This window comes from Dendrobates tinctorius, unplaced genomic scaffold (assembly GCF_039654945.1).
Source record: "Dendrobates tinctorius isolate UK_male_01 unplaced genomic scaffold, ASM3965494v1 ptg000009l, whole genome shotgun sequence".
Lineage (NCBI taxonomy): Eukaryota > Metazoa > Chordata > Amphibia > Anura > Dendrobatidae > Dendrobates > Dendrobates tinctorius.
In genome coordinates this window covers 5622795-5635201 of record NW_027361677.1, presented here as the reverse complement: position 1 = coordinate 5635201, position 12407 = coordinate 5622795, and the positions used below count along the sequence as shown (strand labels likewise).

General features: G+C 49.9%; 1 protein-coding gene across 1 annotated transcript in view; it reads right to left on the bottom strand.

Moving 5' to 3' along the window:
• The window catches only part of LOC141096002 (polycystin-1-like protein 2), a 117335-nt gene that overhangs the window by 104320 nt on the left and 608 nt on the right, over positions 1 to 12407 (bottom strand). Inside the window, exons 2-3 of the mRNA XM_073582337.1 lie at positions 8819 to 8895; positions 8675 to 8732 (exon numbers count right to left, since the gene is read on the bottom strand). The gene's annotated coding sequence lies outside the window, so the exon portion shown is untranslated. The remainder of the gene's footprint in view (positions 1 to 8674; positions 8733 to 8818; positions 8896 to 12407) is intronic.

The window sequence follows — 12407 nt, the reverse complement described above, 5'->3', positions numbered from 1 at the left end:
ATGGCCCCTCACATACACATTACACAGTGGCTATGACTACCGGTGGTCTCTGTTACCCACAGATTAATATTGATTCAATTTGACAGCAACTATTCAAGAGGCAATTCATTAGACTATAATTGCCTCTTGAATAGGTGCTGTCAAATTGAATCAATATTAGTCTAATGAGGACAGATGCCACTCTAATGCATCTGGTAAAAGGGAATCTAGCAGAAGTATTTCACCCCCCAAACTATATACTGCATATGTGCATGTCATTCTTCCAAAGACAAGTCTAGCAACACCATTACATGGTCAGTCCAGTCCTCCATTACTGAGAAATCAGCATTTGAATTAGTATGCAAATCGGGGCAGTAGGACTATGGTAGATCCAAAGCCTCTGTTACTTCAGCCCTTCTCTTACTGGATATGGATAGAAAGAAGGACAGACAGAAGGAAGCAGCTGCTCCTTCACTTTCCTGGACATGTACAGACAGAAAGAAGCAGGCTCCTCCTTACAGAAAGAAGGAAGAGGCTGCTCCTTCTTCACCTACCTGGACATGGACAGACAGACAGAAGAAAGTGGCTGCTCCTTCGCCTACTGGATATGGACAGACAGAAGGAAAAGGTTGCTCCTTCACCTACTGGATATGGACAGACAGAAGGAAGCAGCTGCTCCTTCACCTACCTAGAAATGGACAGACAGAAGGAAGCAGCTGCTCCTCCACCTACGGGACACAGACAGACAGAAGGAAGCAGCTGCTCCTCCACCTACGGGACACAGACAGACAGAAGGAAGCAGCTGCTCCTTCACCTACTGGACATGGACAGACAGAAGGAAGCAGCTGCTCCTTCACCTACTGGACATGGACAGACAGAAGGAAGCAGCTCCTCCACCTACTGAACATGGACAGACAGAAGGAAGCGGCTGCTCCTTCACCTACCTAGACATGGACAAACAGAAGGAAGCGGCTGCTCCATCACCTACAGGACATGGACTGACAGAAGGAAGCAGCTGCTCCTTCACCTACTGGATATGGACAGACAGAAGGAAGCAGCTGCTCCTTCACCTACCTAGAAATGGACAGACAGAAGGAAGCAGCTGCTCCTCCACCTACGGGACACAGACAGACAGAAGGAAGCAGCTGCTCCTCCACCTACGGGACACAGACAGACAGAAGGAAGCAGCTGCTCCTTCACCTACTGGACATGGACAGACAGAAGGAAGCAGCTGCTCCTTCACCTACTGGACATAGATAGACAGAAGGAAGCAACTGCTCCTCCACCTACTGAACATGGACAGACAGAAGGAAGCGGCTGCTCCTTCACCTACCTAGACATGGACAAACAGAAGGAAGCGGCTGCTCCATCACCTACTGGACATGGACTGACAGAAGGAAGCAGCTGCTCCTTCGCTTTCCTGGACATGTACACACAGAAAGAAGCAGGGTCCTCCTTACAGACAGAAGGAAGAGGCTGCTTCTTCTTCACCTACCTGGACATGGACAGACAGAAGAAAGTGGCTGCTCCTTCGCCTATTGGATATGGACAGACAGAAGGAAGCAGCTGCTCCTTCACCTACTGGATATGGACAGACAGAAAGCAAAGCAGCTGCTCCTCCACCTACTGGATAAGGAGAGACAGAAGGAAGCAGCTGCTCCTTTACCTATTGGATATGGACAGACAGAAGAAAGCAACTGCTCCTCCACCTACTGGACATGGACAGACAGAAAACAAAGCAGATGTTCCTTCACCTACTGGATATGGACAGACAGAAGGAAGCAGCTGCTCCTTCACCTACCTAGACATGGACAGACAGAAGGAAGCAGCTCCTCCTTCACCTACTGGACATAGACAGACAGAAGGAAGCAACTGCTCCTCCACCTACTGGACATAGACAGACAGAAGGAAGCGGCTGCTCCTTCACCTACCTAGACATGGACAAACAGAATGAAGCGGCTGCTCCTTCACCTACTGGACATGGACTGACAGAAAGAAGCAGCTGCTCCTTCACCTACCTAGACATGGACAGACAGAAGGAAGCAACTGCTCCTCTATCTACTGGACATGGACAGGCAGGAGAAAGAGGCTACTCCTTCACCTACTGGACATAGACAGACAGAAGGAAGCAACTGCTCCTCCACCTACTGGACATGGACAGACAGAAGGAAGCGGCTGCTCCTTCACCTACTTAGATATGAACAGAAAGAAGGAAGCGGCTGCTCCTTCACCTACTGGACATGGACAGACAGAAGGAATCAGCTGCTCCTTTACCTACCTAGACATGGACAGACAGGAGAAACTGGCTGCTCCTTCACCTACTGGATATGGACAGACAGAAGGAAGCAGCCTTCCTTCACCTACTGGACATGGACAGACAGAAGGAAGCGGCTGCTCCTACACCTACTGGATATGGACAGACAGAAAGCAAAGCAGCTGCTCCTTCACCTACCTAAACATGGACAGACAGAAGGAAGCAGCTGCTCCTTCACCTACTGGACATGGACAGACAGTAGGAAGCAGCTGCTCCTTCACCTACTGAACATGGTCAAACAGAAATTAGTGACTGCTTCTTCACCTTCTTTAGGCTCACTTAGTGAGGTGGTTCCTCCAATTCCCAGGTCTGGGTGAGCACACGAGTCCCAGGGCACATACAGGAGACTCAGTACCAGAAGTACATATGCAGTGGAATGAAGCAAGGGTCAGTGCAGGGATGGCAAAACAAGGGTTAACCTGCTGAGCTGTAGGCATGAAGGATAAAAGCTGGAGCACACCAAACACTGGAAAAGAGGGATTTTGGGTTCTTACCATAAAATCTCTTTCTTCGAGCCTTCATTGGGGGACACAGATTACCATGGGTGTATGCTGCTGCTGCTAGGAGGCTGACACTATGCAAAACAAGAAAATTAGCTCCTCCCCGGCAGTATACACCCACCGACAGGCACCAAGTACCTCAGTTGGTGAGAAAGAAGTAGGAGAAGCAACCAAAAACTATGAACATATGTACCAACCCAACAAGGGACTCGAAGACCCAACACGGTACAACTTAAACAGGGAGGGTGCTGTATCCCCCAATTAAGGCTCCAAGAAAGAGATTTTACGGTAAGAACCCAAAATCCCTCTTTCTTTATCGCCTTATTGGGGGACACAGATTACCATGGGACGTTCCAAAGCAGTCCCGAGGGTGGGAACAGCCAGAAAGGAACGAAAGAAGGAGGGACTTAGGTCGGCCAATGTGCGACCGCCGCCTGCAGAACCTTCCTACCAAGAGCTGCATCAGACGAGGCCTGGGTATGAACCCTGTAGAATCTCGCAAAGGTGTGCAAAGACGACCAGGTCGCGGCTCTGCAAAGTTGTAAGGCCGAAGCCTGGTGTCGCACAGCCCAAGAAGCCCCTACAGCCCGGGTGGAGAGGGCTCTCAATCCCGGAGGGGGCTGTTTTTCCTGAAGTCGGTAGGCTTCCAGGATGGTAGAACGAATCCAGCGAGCAATTGTGGATTTGGATGCCGGAAGCCCTTTCCGGCGACCTTAAGAGATGACAAGCAGGGAGTCGGATTGGCGAAAAGAAGTGGTCCTGGCAAGATAAACTCGCAAGGCTCTCACTACATCCAGTTTGTGGAGCGACTTTTCCAGAGGATGAGCAGGCGCAGGACAAAACGATGGAAGGACGATATCTTCGTTAATGTGAAAGGGGGATACCACCTTTGGAAGGAAGGAAGGAACTGGCCTGAGAACGACCTTATCTTGGTGGAAGATTAGGTACAGGGAACGACAGGATAAAGCCGCCAGCTCAGAAACTCTCCTGATGGATGTAATGGCGACTAGAAAAGCCACCTTCCATGAGAGAAGGGACAGAGGAATGTCCTGGATTGGTTCGAACGGCGCCTTTTGGAGAGCGCCAAGAACGAGATTGAGATCCCACAGATCTATCGGAGAATGATGAGGAGGAGCCACATGGGCGACTCCTTGGAGAAAAGTCTTCACCTGCGGTAAGGAAGCTAGATCCTTCTGGAAGAGAATTGCCAGGGCAGACACCTGGCCTTTGAGGGTACTGAGAGACAGGCCCGCATCCAAACTGGACTGGAGGAAGCCAAGTATGGATGGAATGGAGAACGACAATGGAAAAACATCGTTATCATCGCACCAACGGAAAAATGCCTTCCCGTAGCTATGGTAAATGCGGAAGGAGGCTGGCTTCCTAGCTCCGATCATGGTTTGAATGACCCGGCTGGAAAACCCCGATTCTCTCAGAATTGCGGCCTCAACGGCCATGCCGTTAAACTAAGAGACTGAGAATTCTGGTGGTAAAGGGGGCCTTGTGAGAGAAGATCTGGACGGTCTGGAAGCCTCCAGGGGACGTCCGCGAGCATGTTCACCAACTCCGCGTACCAAGGACGTCTTGGCCAGTCTGGAGTCATCAGAATGACTGGGATGCCCTCTGATTTTATCTTTTTGACCACCCTTGGGATTAGGGCAAGGGGAGGAAACAGGTAAGGCAGTTGGAACTGGGACCACGGAATTACCAGGGCGTCGCAACCAACGGCTAGAGGATCCCTGGACCTGGATACAAAGTGAGGAACTTTGTTGTTCATCCGAGATGCCATGAGATCGACGTCTGGGGTGCCCCAACGCTGGCATATCTGATTGAAGACTGTGGGATCAAGGGACCATTCGCCTGACGCTAGACCCTGGCGACTTAAGAAGTCGGCTGCCCAATTCTCCACCCCTGGAATGTGAATGGCGGAGATCGCCGGAACGTGACGCTCTGCCCAACGCAGTATCTTCGCCACTTCTGACATTACCTGCCTGCTGTGAGTACCGCCCTGGTGGTTTATGTACGCCACTGCCGTGGCGTTGTCTGACTGAATGCAGACTGGTTTGCCAACGAGGAGAGGCTGCCTATGAAGGAGAGCAAGGAAGATTGCTCTGATCGCCAGAAGGTTGATGGGAAGAAGAGCCTCCTGGGCGCTCCAGTGCCCTTGGGCTGTTTTCCGATGGTAAACCGCCCCCGATCCCAGGAGACTGGCATCGGTGGTGATGACTTGCCACTGAGGCGGAAGAAAGGACCTTCCCTGGAGAACTGGCGCCGGCCAAGTCCACCAAGTCAGCGATTGTCTGACTCTGAGCAGAAGGAGGATGGGGCGGTCCAGAGAAAACGAAGTCTTGTCCCAGACTGAAAGGAGGAACAGCTGGAGAGGGCGAGAGTGAAATTGTGCGAAAGGCACTGCTTCCATGGAAGCTATCATCTTCCCCAGGACCCTCATGCAGGAAAGAAGGGACATGATCCTCGAGCGTTTTAGGGATCGGATTCCCTTGCAAAGGGTTGAAAACTTGTCCCTCGGTAGAAACACCCGGGCTAGATTCGTGTCGAATTCCATACCCAAAAAGGTCAGACGCTGGGTAGGGTGCAGGATGGACTTCTCCTTGTTGACTATCCATCCGAGGCGTCCGAGAGCATCCAGGGTTATCTGAAGACTTTGAAGACAGTCTTGGCGGGACGAGCCCTTGATCAGGAGTACGTCCAGGTAAGGGATGATGAGAATCCCCCTGGATCGAAGGATGGCCATGACTGTTGCCATCACCTTCGTAAAGACACGGGGAGCGGAGGCTAGGCCGAAGGGAAGGGCCGTGAACTGGTAGTGATTGTCCTGAATCACAAAGCGGAGAAATCTCTGATGTTGCAAACAAATAGGGATGTGGAGGTAGGCATCCTGTATGTCCACAGAGCAGAGGAACTCTCCGGGTTCCATCGAGGCTATTACCGAGCGCAGAGACTCCATCTTGAAGGAGGGCTGACCTCTTGATCTCCAGCGGGGGGCGGGTTTATAAGATGGTTTTCTCCTGTCTCTGGAAGCGGAGGGCCGGTCCTGCTGGGATGAACCTTCTGCGGGAGAGAAAGGGCGAAAGGACCTGAACGGCCGAGAAGCTTTCCTGTTAAAAAACCTTCTAGGCCGGGACTGAGGAAGGGAAGTACTCTTACCACCAGTGGCATCCGAGATTATCTGATCCAGCTTGGCGCCAAAGAGCCTAGAGCCGTGAAACGCCAGGTTGGTGAGCGAGTTTTTTGAGGTGGTGTCCGCACTCCACGACTTCAACCAAAGGATGCTACGTATGGCTACTATGTTGCTGTTAGCTCTTGCTACGCACCCAGCCGTGTCCAAGGAGGCGGCCAAAAGGTATTTACCCGCATGATTAATCTGGTCTGCTAAATCTGCCAGCTCGTCTTGAGGTGCTGCCGTCGAAATGCCCTTGCGAAGAATTTTTGCCCAAGCTGAAATGACTTTCGCCACCCAAGCGGAGGCGAAAATAGGACAGAGGGAGGCGCCGGATGCCTCAAAAATTGACTTAGCCAACCATTCTATTTGCCTGTCTTTCGGATCTTTAAGCGAAGCTCCGTCCGGAAGGGACAGAACCGTCTTAGAAGACAGACGGGAAACTGGTGGATCTACCTCGGGAGCTTTGGTCCATTTTGTGACTAGATCTGCATCGAAGGGATATAGCACATCTAAGTACTTGCGGCCTGAAAAACGTTTCTCAGGATGTTGCCAGTGATTGGCTAAGGAAGTGTCGAACTCCTTGTGATTAGGAAAGGTTCGAGAGGGAGGCCTCGCTCTCTTAAAAGAAACAGAGCATTCCTGAGGGGGTGCCTTATCCTCCTTTATCTTGAGAGTTTGGAATATAGCCGATAAGAGACTATCCACCATGTCCCGAGTTCTAGCTATGTTGTCCGCCTCTGAGTCAGATCCAGATTGGGAATCCTCGTCTGACCTAGGGTCGTCTGCTGATGAGGGAGACGAGGAGCGTAGCATGAGAGAAGCGGAAGGACCTTGCGAGCTGGAAGAAGAGCCAGACAGAGCCCGCTTCCTAGAGCCCCTACCCAGCCTGCCCATCTGAAGGTCGTGGTCAGGTGCAGGCGACTCACCGTGAGGGGCGGTCGGCGCACAGGTGGCTGTAGATAGCTGGGGTAACCGTTCTAAGACCTGGACCAGAGACTGAGAAACTTTAGTCAGATCAGAGACCGACTGAGACATTGCAACGGCCCACTCAGGGGGTGGGGTGCTCTCATTCCGGGGCTCGGAGTGCTCCTGAGGGGCAGACATGGTGGAAGGGCTGCAGGACGGGCAAAAAGGAGACGACTGACCTGATGCCCACTTCTTTTTACAGCGCATGCAGGCATAGTGAATAGCGGTGGGTCAAGAACAGAGAGCCCCTGCAGGATTGGGCATATGTCTATGCGGTAGTAGCGCTATCTGATAGGGAACTGCCGTGGAGAGCTAATTATAGCGTCAGACTGTAGAAGCGCCGAGCCTACCAAGGTTCAGATGCGGAGCAAAACACCGTTGTGTCCCCCAGGAAGAGATCCGGTGAAGGGAGAGAAGATGATATCCAGAAATGACAGGAAACGCTAGCGGTGGGCGGGGCTTAACCGCCGAGCCACGTGATTGGAAGAGGACCGAGGGGAGGCGCGGTTAAGGTCAGACTGACAGCGCTGAAGTGAAAGCAGCCTGTGATGGGTTAAAAAGCGAGCGAAGAAAGCGTGCGCAGAGAGGGAAGAGGAAGCTTTCAAACTGAAAGTGAAAGCGTTTGCCTCTGCACTAACATGCGACGGCGCGCCTGGAGCCAGTGAAGCCGCAGGGACAGTGAAGGTACCGGGTAGGTTGCTGCCCTCGGCCGGAAACCACCGCTGGACCCCCCGGTGATAGCAGAAGAGGCGCGCGTCTGACAGAGCACCCGGTGAAAAAAGGGGCGGGAAATTCAAATCGGCCCTGAGAGGCACCGATCCTGATAACATTAATGTGGAGAGACTGCAGGGCGGGTATTTCAAACAGGGGGCGCTGTACTGCCTGTGATGGGGCTGAATGGGTCAACATGGGTCCATTTTTGAGAACGGGGCTGGAGGGGACAGATCAGCTTACCTGACGTCCCTGAAGAGGATGACCACAGGGGCCCAAGATAGAGCAAGCTGCTGGGAGAAGCGATCCTCTGTACCCGCACCATGTCCGTATGGTGCAGAAGACGGCGCCAAACTCATGCTGGCAGGGGAAACGTCACCGCTGGCGACCGCCGTTTTCCTCTCAGCCCTGTCCCAGGAGAGGGATGAGGAGGGGAATCGGCTAGGACCGGCCATCCGTCAATAGCCCATAGCACCCGAGGGTGATAGGGGAAGGTCCTGCCTGCGGTCCTGAGAGTTACGATGTGGGCAATACCACATTGCTCGCTCAGCCGCCTGATATGGAAAAGCAGGATGAACTCACATCCTGTTTCCTGATGCTGAATCTGAAAAATAAATTGAAAAAAATTAATACACACAACTAAAACCTGAAAGGAAAAAGAATTTGTTACATGCGGATCTGGGGAGATCCCGGTCCGCCTCCTACAGACACTAAGCACAAACTGAGGTACTTGGTGCCTGTCGGTGGGTGTATACTGCCGGGGAGGAGATAATTTTCTTGTTTTGCATAGTGTCAGCCTCCTAGCACCAGCAGCATACACCCATGGTAATCTGTGTCCCCCAATAAGGCGATAAAGAAATAAAGTATTTATACTAGGATGCAAGTGTTTGTCTTAGGGGACCTTAAATGGTATAAGGGAGATGATGTCACTGAGCCACACCAGGCAACCTGCAAATCTCGGTGAGGAGCACAACAAAGGGCAGTGGACCGAGGTGAAATGAGCAAAGCCTGGAGTTCACTTACCTGCACATGGAAGGACAGAAGGCAATATGGTTGAACACAGTGTTGTAAGATGAACATCCTAGAGGAATTCAGGAGAATTATGATTAGACAGATCAAACTGCACACATTCCTGCTAATCTTCTCTAAAATATATGTGATCCAGACCTGGATTTCCAAAACCAACACCAGTGAAAGCCGAGATCTGAGAAGCCATCACCATCATCATCTACTCCATCAAGTTTCTGTATAGAATCACAGAATGTTAGAGTTAGGCTGGAGTCACACTTAACGTATACAAAATCGTTCCGATTTTGACGGCCGAGATTCGCACAAATGTTCCCTGAACAGTGATCCGTATGTAATCCATTTGCAATGCGAGGATGCAATTTCCTCGCATCTAAGTATCCATATGGCATCTGTATAGCGAGATTTTATCGTAGCCTTGCAAAATGGACATTTAACTGATCCATGGCCTCAAATATTCGTCCAAACATATATGTCTTTATATTTCATACAGAGCTAGATAGCAGAATAGCCGATAATTCATTTGTTGGCTTCTGTAAAATCATTGAAAAAGCCGAAAGGATAGGAGACATGGTTTACATACAGTAAACCATTGCAGAATAGTTCTATATGTCAGTGACTGGTAGTGTTAGTAGTATATGTGTGTAAAATTTGGGAGCTGTAGGTATTTAATAAAAGAATGTATGCACGGGAAAAAAATGCGTGGGCACTCGCGCAAGTATCTGAGCCAGAGAGGGCAAGCCAGTGACTGAGGGCAGATATTAATAGCCGAGAAAGGGGCCATGGTTATTGCTCCCCCCCTCCCTGGCTAAAAACATCTGCCCCCAACCACCCCAGAAAAAGATGCGCCAATTCCAGCACTTAGCCTCTCTCTTCCCATTGCCCTGTAGAGGTGGCATATGGGGTAATAAGGGGTTAATGTCACCTTTGTATTGTAAGGTGACATTAAGACTGGCTGGGAGGCTGTGCTGACGTCACTGATGCTGAAGCCGGCAGCTTCTCATTCATTCCTCCGTGGTTTACAGCTGAGGCGGAGCATTAGCACCGCTCCCGATTGTAAACTATTTAACCCCAGATATGGATTTACGCTGTGGGACTTGCGTGTACGCCGGACAGTTGTGGTATATTGTTGGTTTTTTATTTGTGATTTTTTACAGGAGATCGAGGGTTTCGTTTGGATTTAGCAGAAGAATAAAGATGGCAAAACTGAGTTCTTTTATTTCATTAAAATACTTTATTCGGCCTGTGTGTGTGTTTATTTAACCCTTTGCAAACTTCAGGATTAGTAATGGATAGGTGTGTTATCGATACCTCTCTATTACTAAGCCAGGCTTAATGTCACCTTACAATACAAAGGTGACATTAACCCCTTATTACCCCATATGCCACCGCTACAGGGCAGTGGGAAGAGAGAGGCTAATTGCCGGAATTGGCGCATCTTACAGATGCGCCTTTTCTGGGGTGGCTGGGGGCAGATGTTTTTAGCCGGGGGGCAATAACAATGGTGCCTTTCTCGGCTATTAATATCTGCCCTCAGTCACTGGCTTGCCCTCTCTGGCGGAGAAAATTGCGCGGCAGCCCACGCCAGTTTTTCCCGGGAATATATTCTTTTATTAAATAACTACAGGTCCAAAATTTTACACACATATACTACTAACAGTATTAGTCACTGACATATATAAGTCTAACTGTTCTGCAATGGTATACTGTATGTAATCCATGTCTCCTGTCGGGTTCTGCATTGATTTTTCAGAAGCCGACAAATGAATTAATGGCTATTCTACTATGTATCTCTCTATGAAATATGAAGATATATAAATATACTAGATAGTGGCCCGATTCTAATGCATTGGGTATTCTAGAATATGTATGTAGTTTATTTATGAAGATTTAAGACAGAACTTGTTCAGTAAAGATGAGAACTACGCTGCGCTGTGAGGGTTAAATTCCGCGCCAATATTGCTGATTGGTCGCCGGGCGTGACCAATCAGAAAAGCGTGGTTCAAATCCCGAGGCAATTCGCGGGCAGACTGCACCTGTCGCTGATTGGTCACGCCCGGCCGCGACCAATCAGGCTAGCGCCAGTCATCTCCCAGCTGCGTCGCCGCTGACCTCCATGTGGCAGATGACCTGCGGCAACCGTCGGGAGATCAGCGGCTAGAGCCGCAGATCTCCCGACGGTAGGGGTGGCGTGCGTCGTTCGAATTCCGCGCCAATTTGCGGCCGGACTGCGCCTGTCGCTGACTGGTTGTGCCCGGCCAGCCGCGACCAATCAGCGACGGGGGATTTCCGTTACAGACAGAATTAGACGATTATATAGTAGATATGCGCGTCACTGACATATACTGTACATATACGCGTATTCTATGTGTATACATGTAGTCTATCTTTTCTATTATAACATGTCAGTGTGATTTTACTGGATAGATGCATATGAATTGCCGGCTTTTCAAAGGACACCGATGTGTATTTCTCGCAAGTCACATTGATGGTCCGTGTGGTATCCATTCTTTCTCGCACCCATAGACTTGCATTTGCGAGTCTCGGACGACATACGGTGCAAATCGCAGCATGCTGTGATTTCACTGGCACGCATATGGCTGAGAAAATAACGGATGATGGGAGCTGCCCCATAGATTAACAGTGGTGAGTGCTACGCGATTTTGTTGCATAGCATTCGTCCGTATTCCTCTCTAATGTGACTCCAGCCTTAGAAGGGACCTCCAGGGTCATTGTGACCAACCTCCGCTCAATGCAGGATTTGCTTAATCATCCCAGCAGATGTCTGTCCAGCCTCTGTTTGAAGACTTCCATTGAAGAACTCACCACCTCTCGTGGCAGCCTGTTCCACTCATTGATCACTCCGTCAAAAAGTTTTTTCTCATATCTAATTAGTCTCCTCCCTTTCAGTTTCATTCCATTACTTCTCGTCTTTCCTTGTGCAAATGAGAATAAAGTTGATCCTTCTACAATGTGACAGCCCTTCAGATATTTGTAGACGGCCATTAAGTCTCCTCTCAGTCTTCTTTTTTGCAAGCTCAGGCTGAGTGCAGACATACTTTTTGGCCCTGCGGATTTTTCCGCACAGAATGGAAGAAATCCGCAGGTCAAATGACCTGCATTTTTCCTGTGGATTTCTTCCATTTTTCATGCGGTTTTCATGTGGTTTTTGTGCGGTTTTCCATCGCGGTTTTACCCCTGCGGATTTGGTGACAGGGGAGATGGAAAACCGCACAAAAGAAGTAACATGCTGCGGATAAATCCGCAGCGTCTGCACAGCGTTTTTTTTTTACATTGATTTTAAGGCTACTGTACATCACAATGCGGATATGCAACGTTTCTGCACGGTGAAATCCGCTGCGGATCCGCTGCAAATCTGCATCGTGTGCACACAGCCTAAACATTCCCAGATCCTATAACCTTTCCTCATAAGACAGGGTTTGCAGACCGGTCACCATTCTGGTCGCTCTTTTCTGAACTTGCTCCAGTTTGTTGATGTCTTTTTTAAAATGTGGTGCCCAAAACTGGACACAATATTCCAGATGAGGTCTGACCAAAGAGGAGTAGAGGGAAATAATGACTTCACGTGATCTAGACTGTATGCTTCTGTTAATACATCCTAGAATTGCATTTGCCTTTTTTGCTGCTGCATCACACTGTTGACTCATATTCAGTCTGTGATCTATTAGTATACCCAAGTCTTTTTCACACGTGCTGTTGCCTAGTTCTA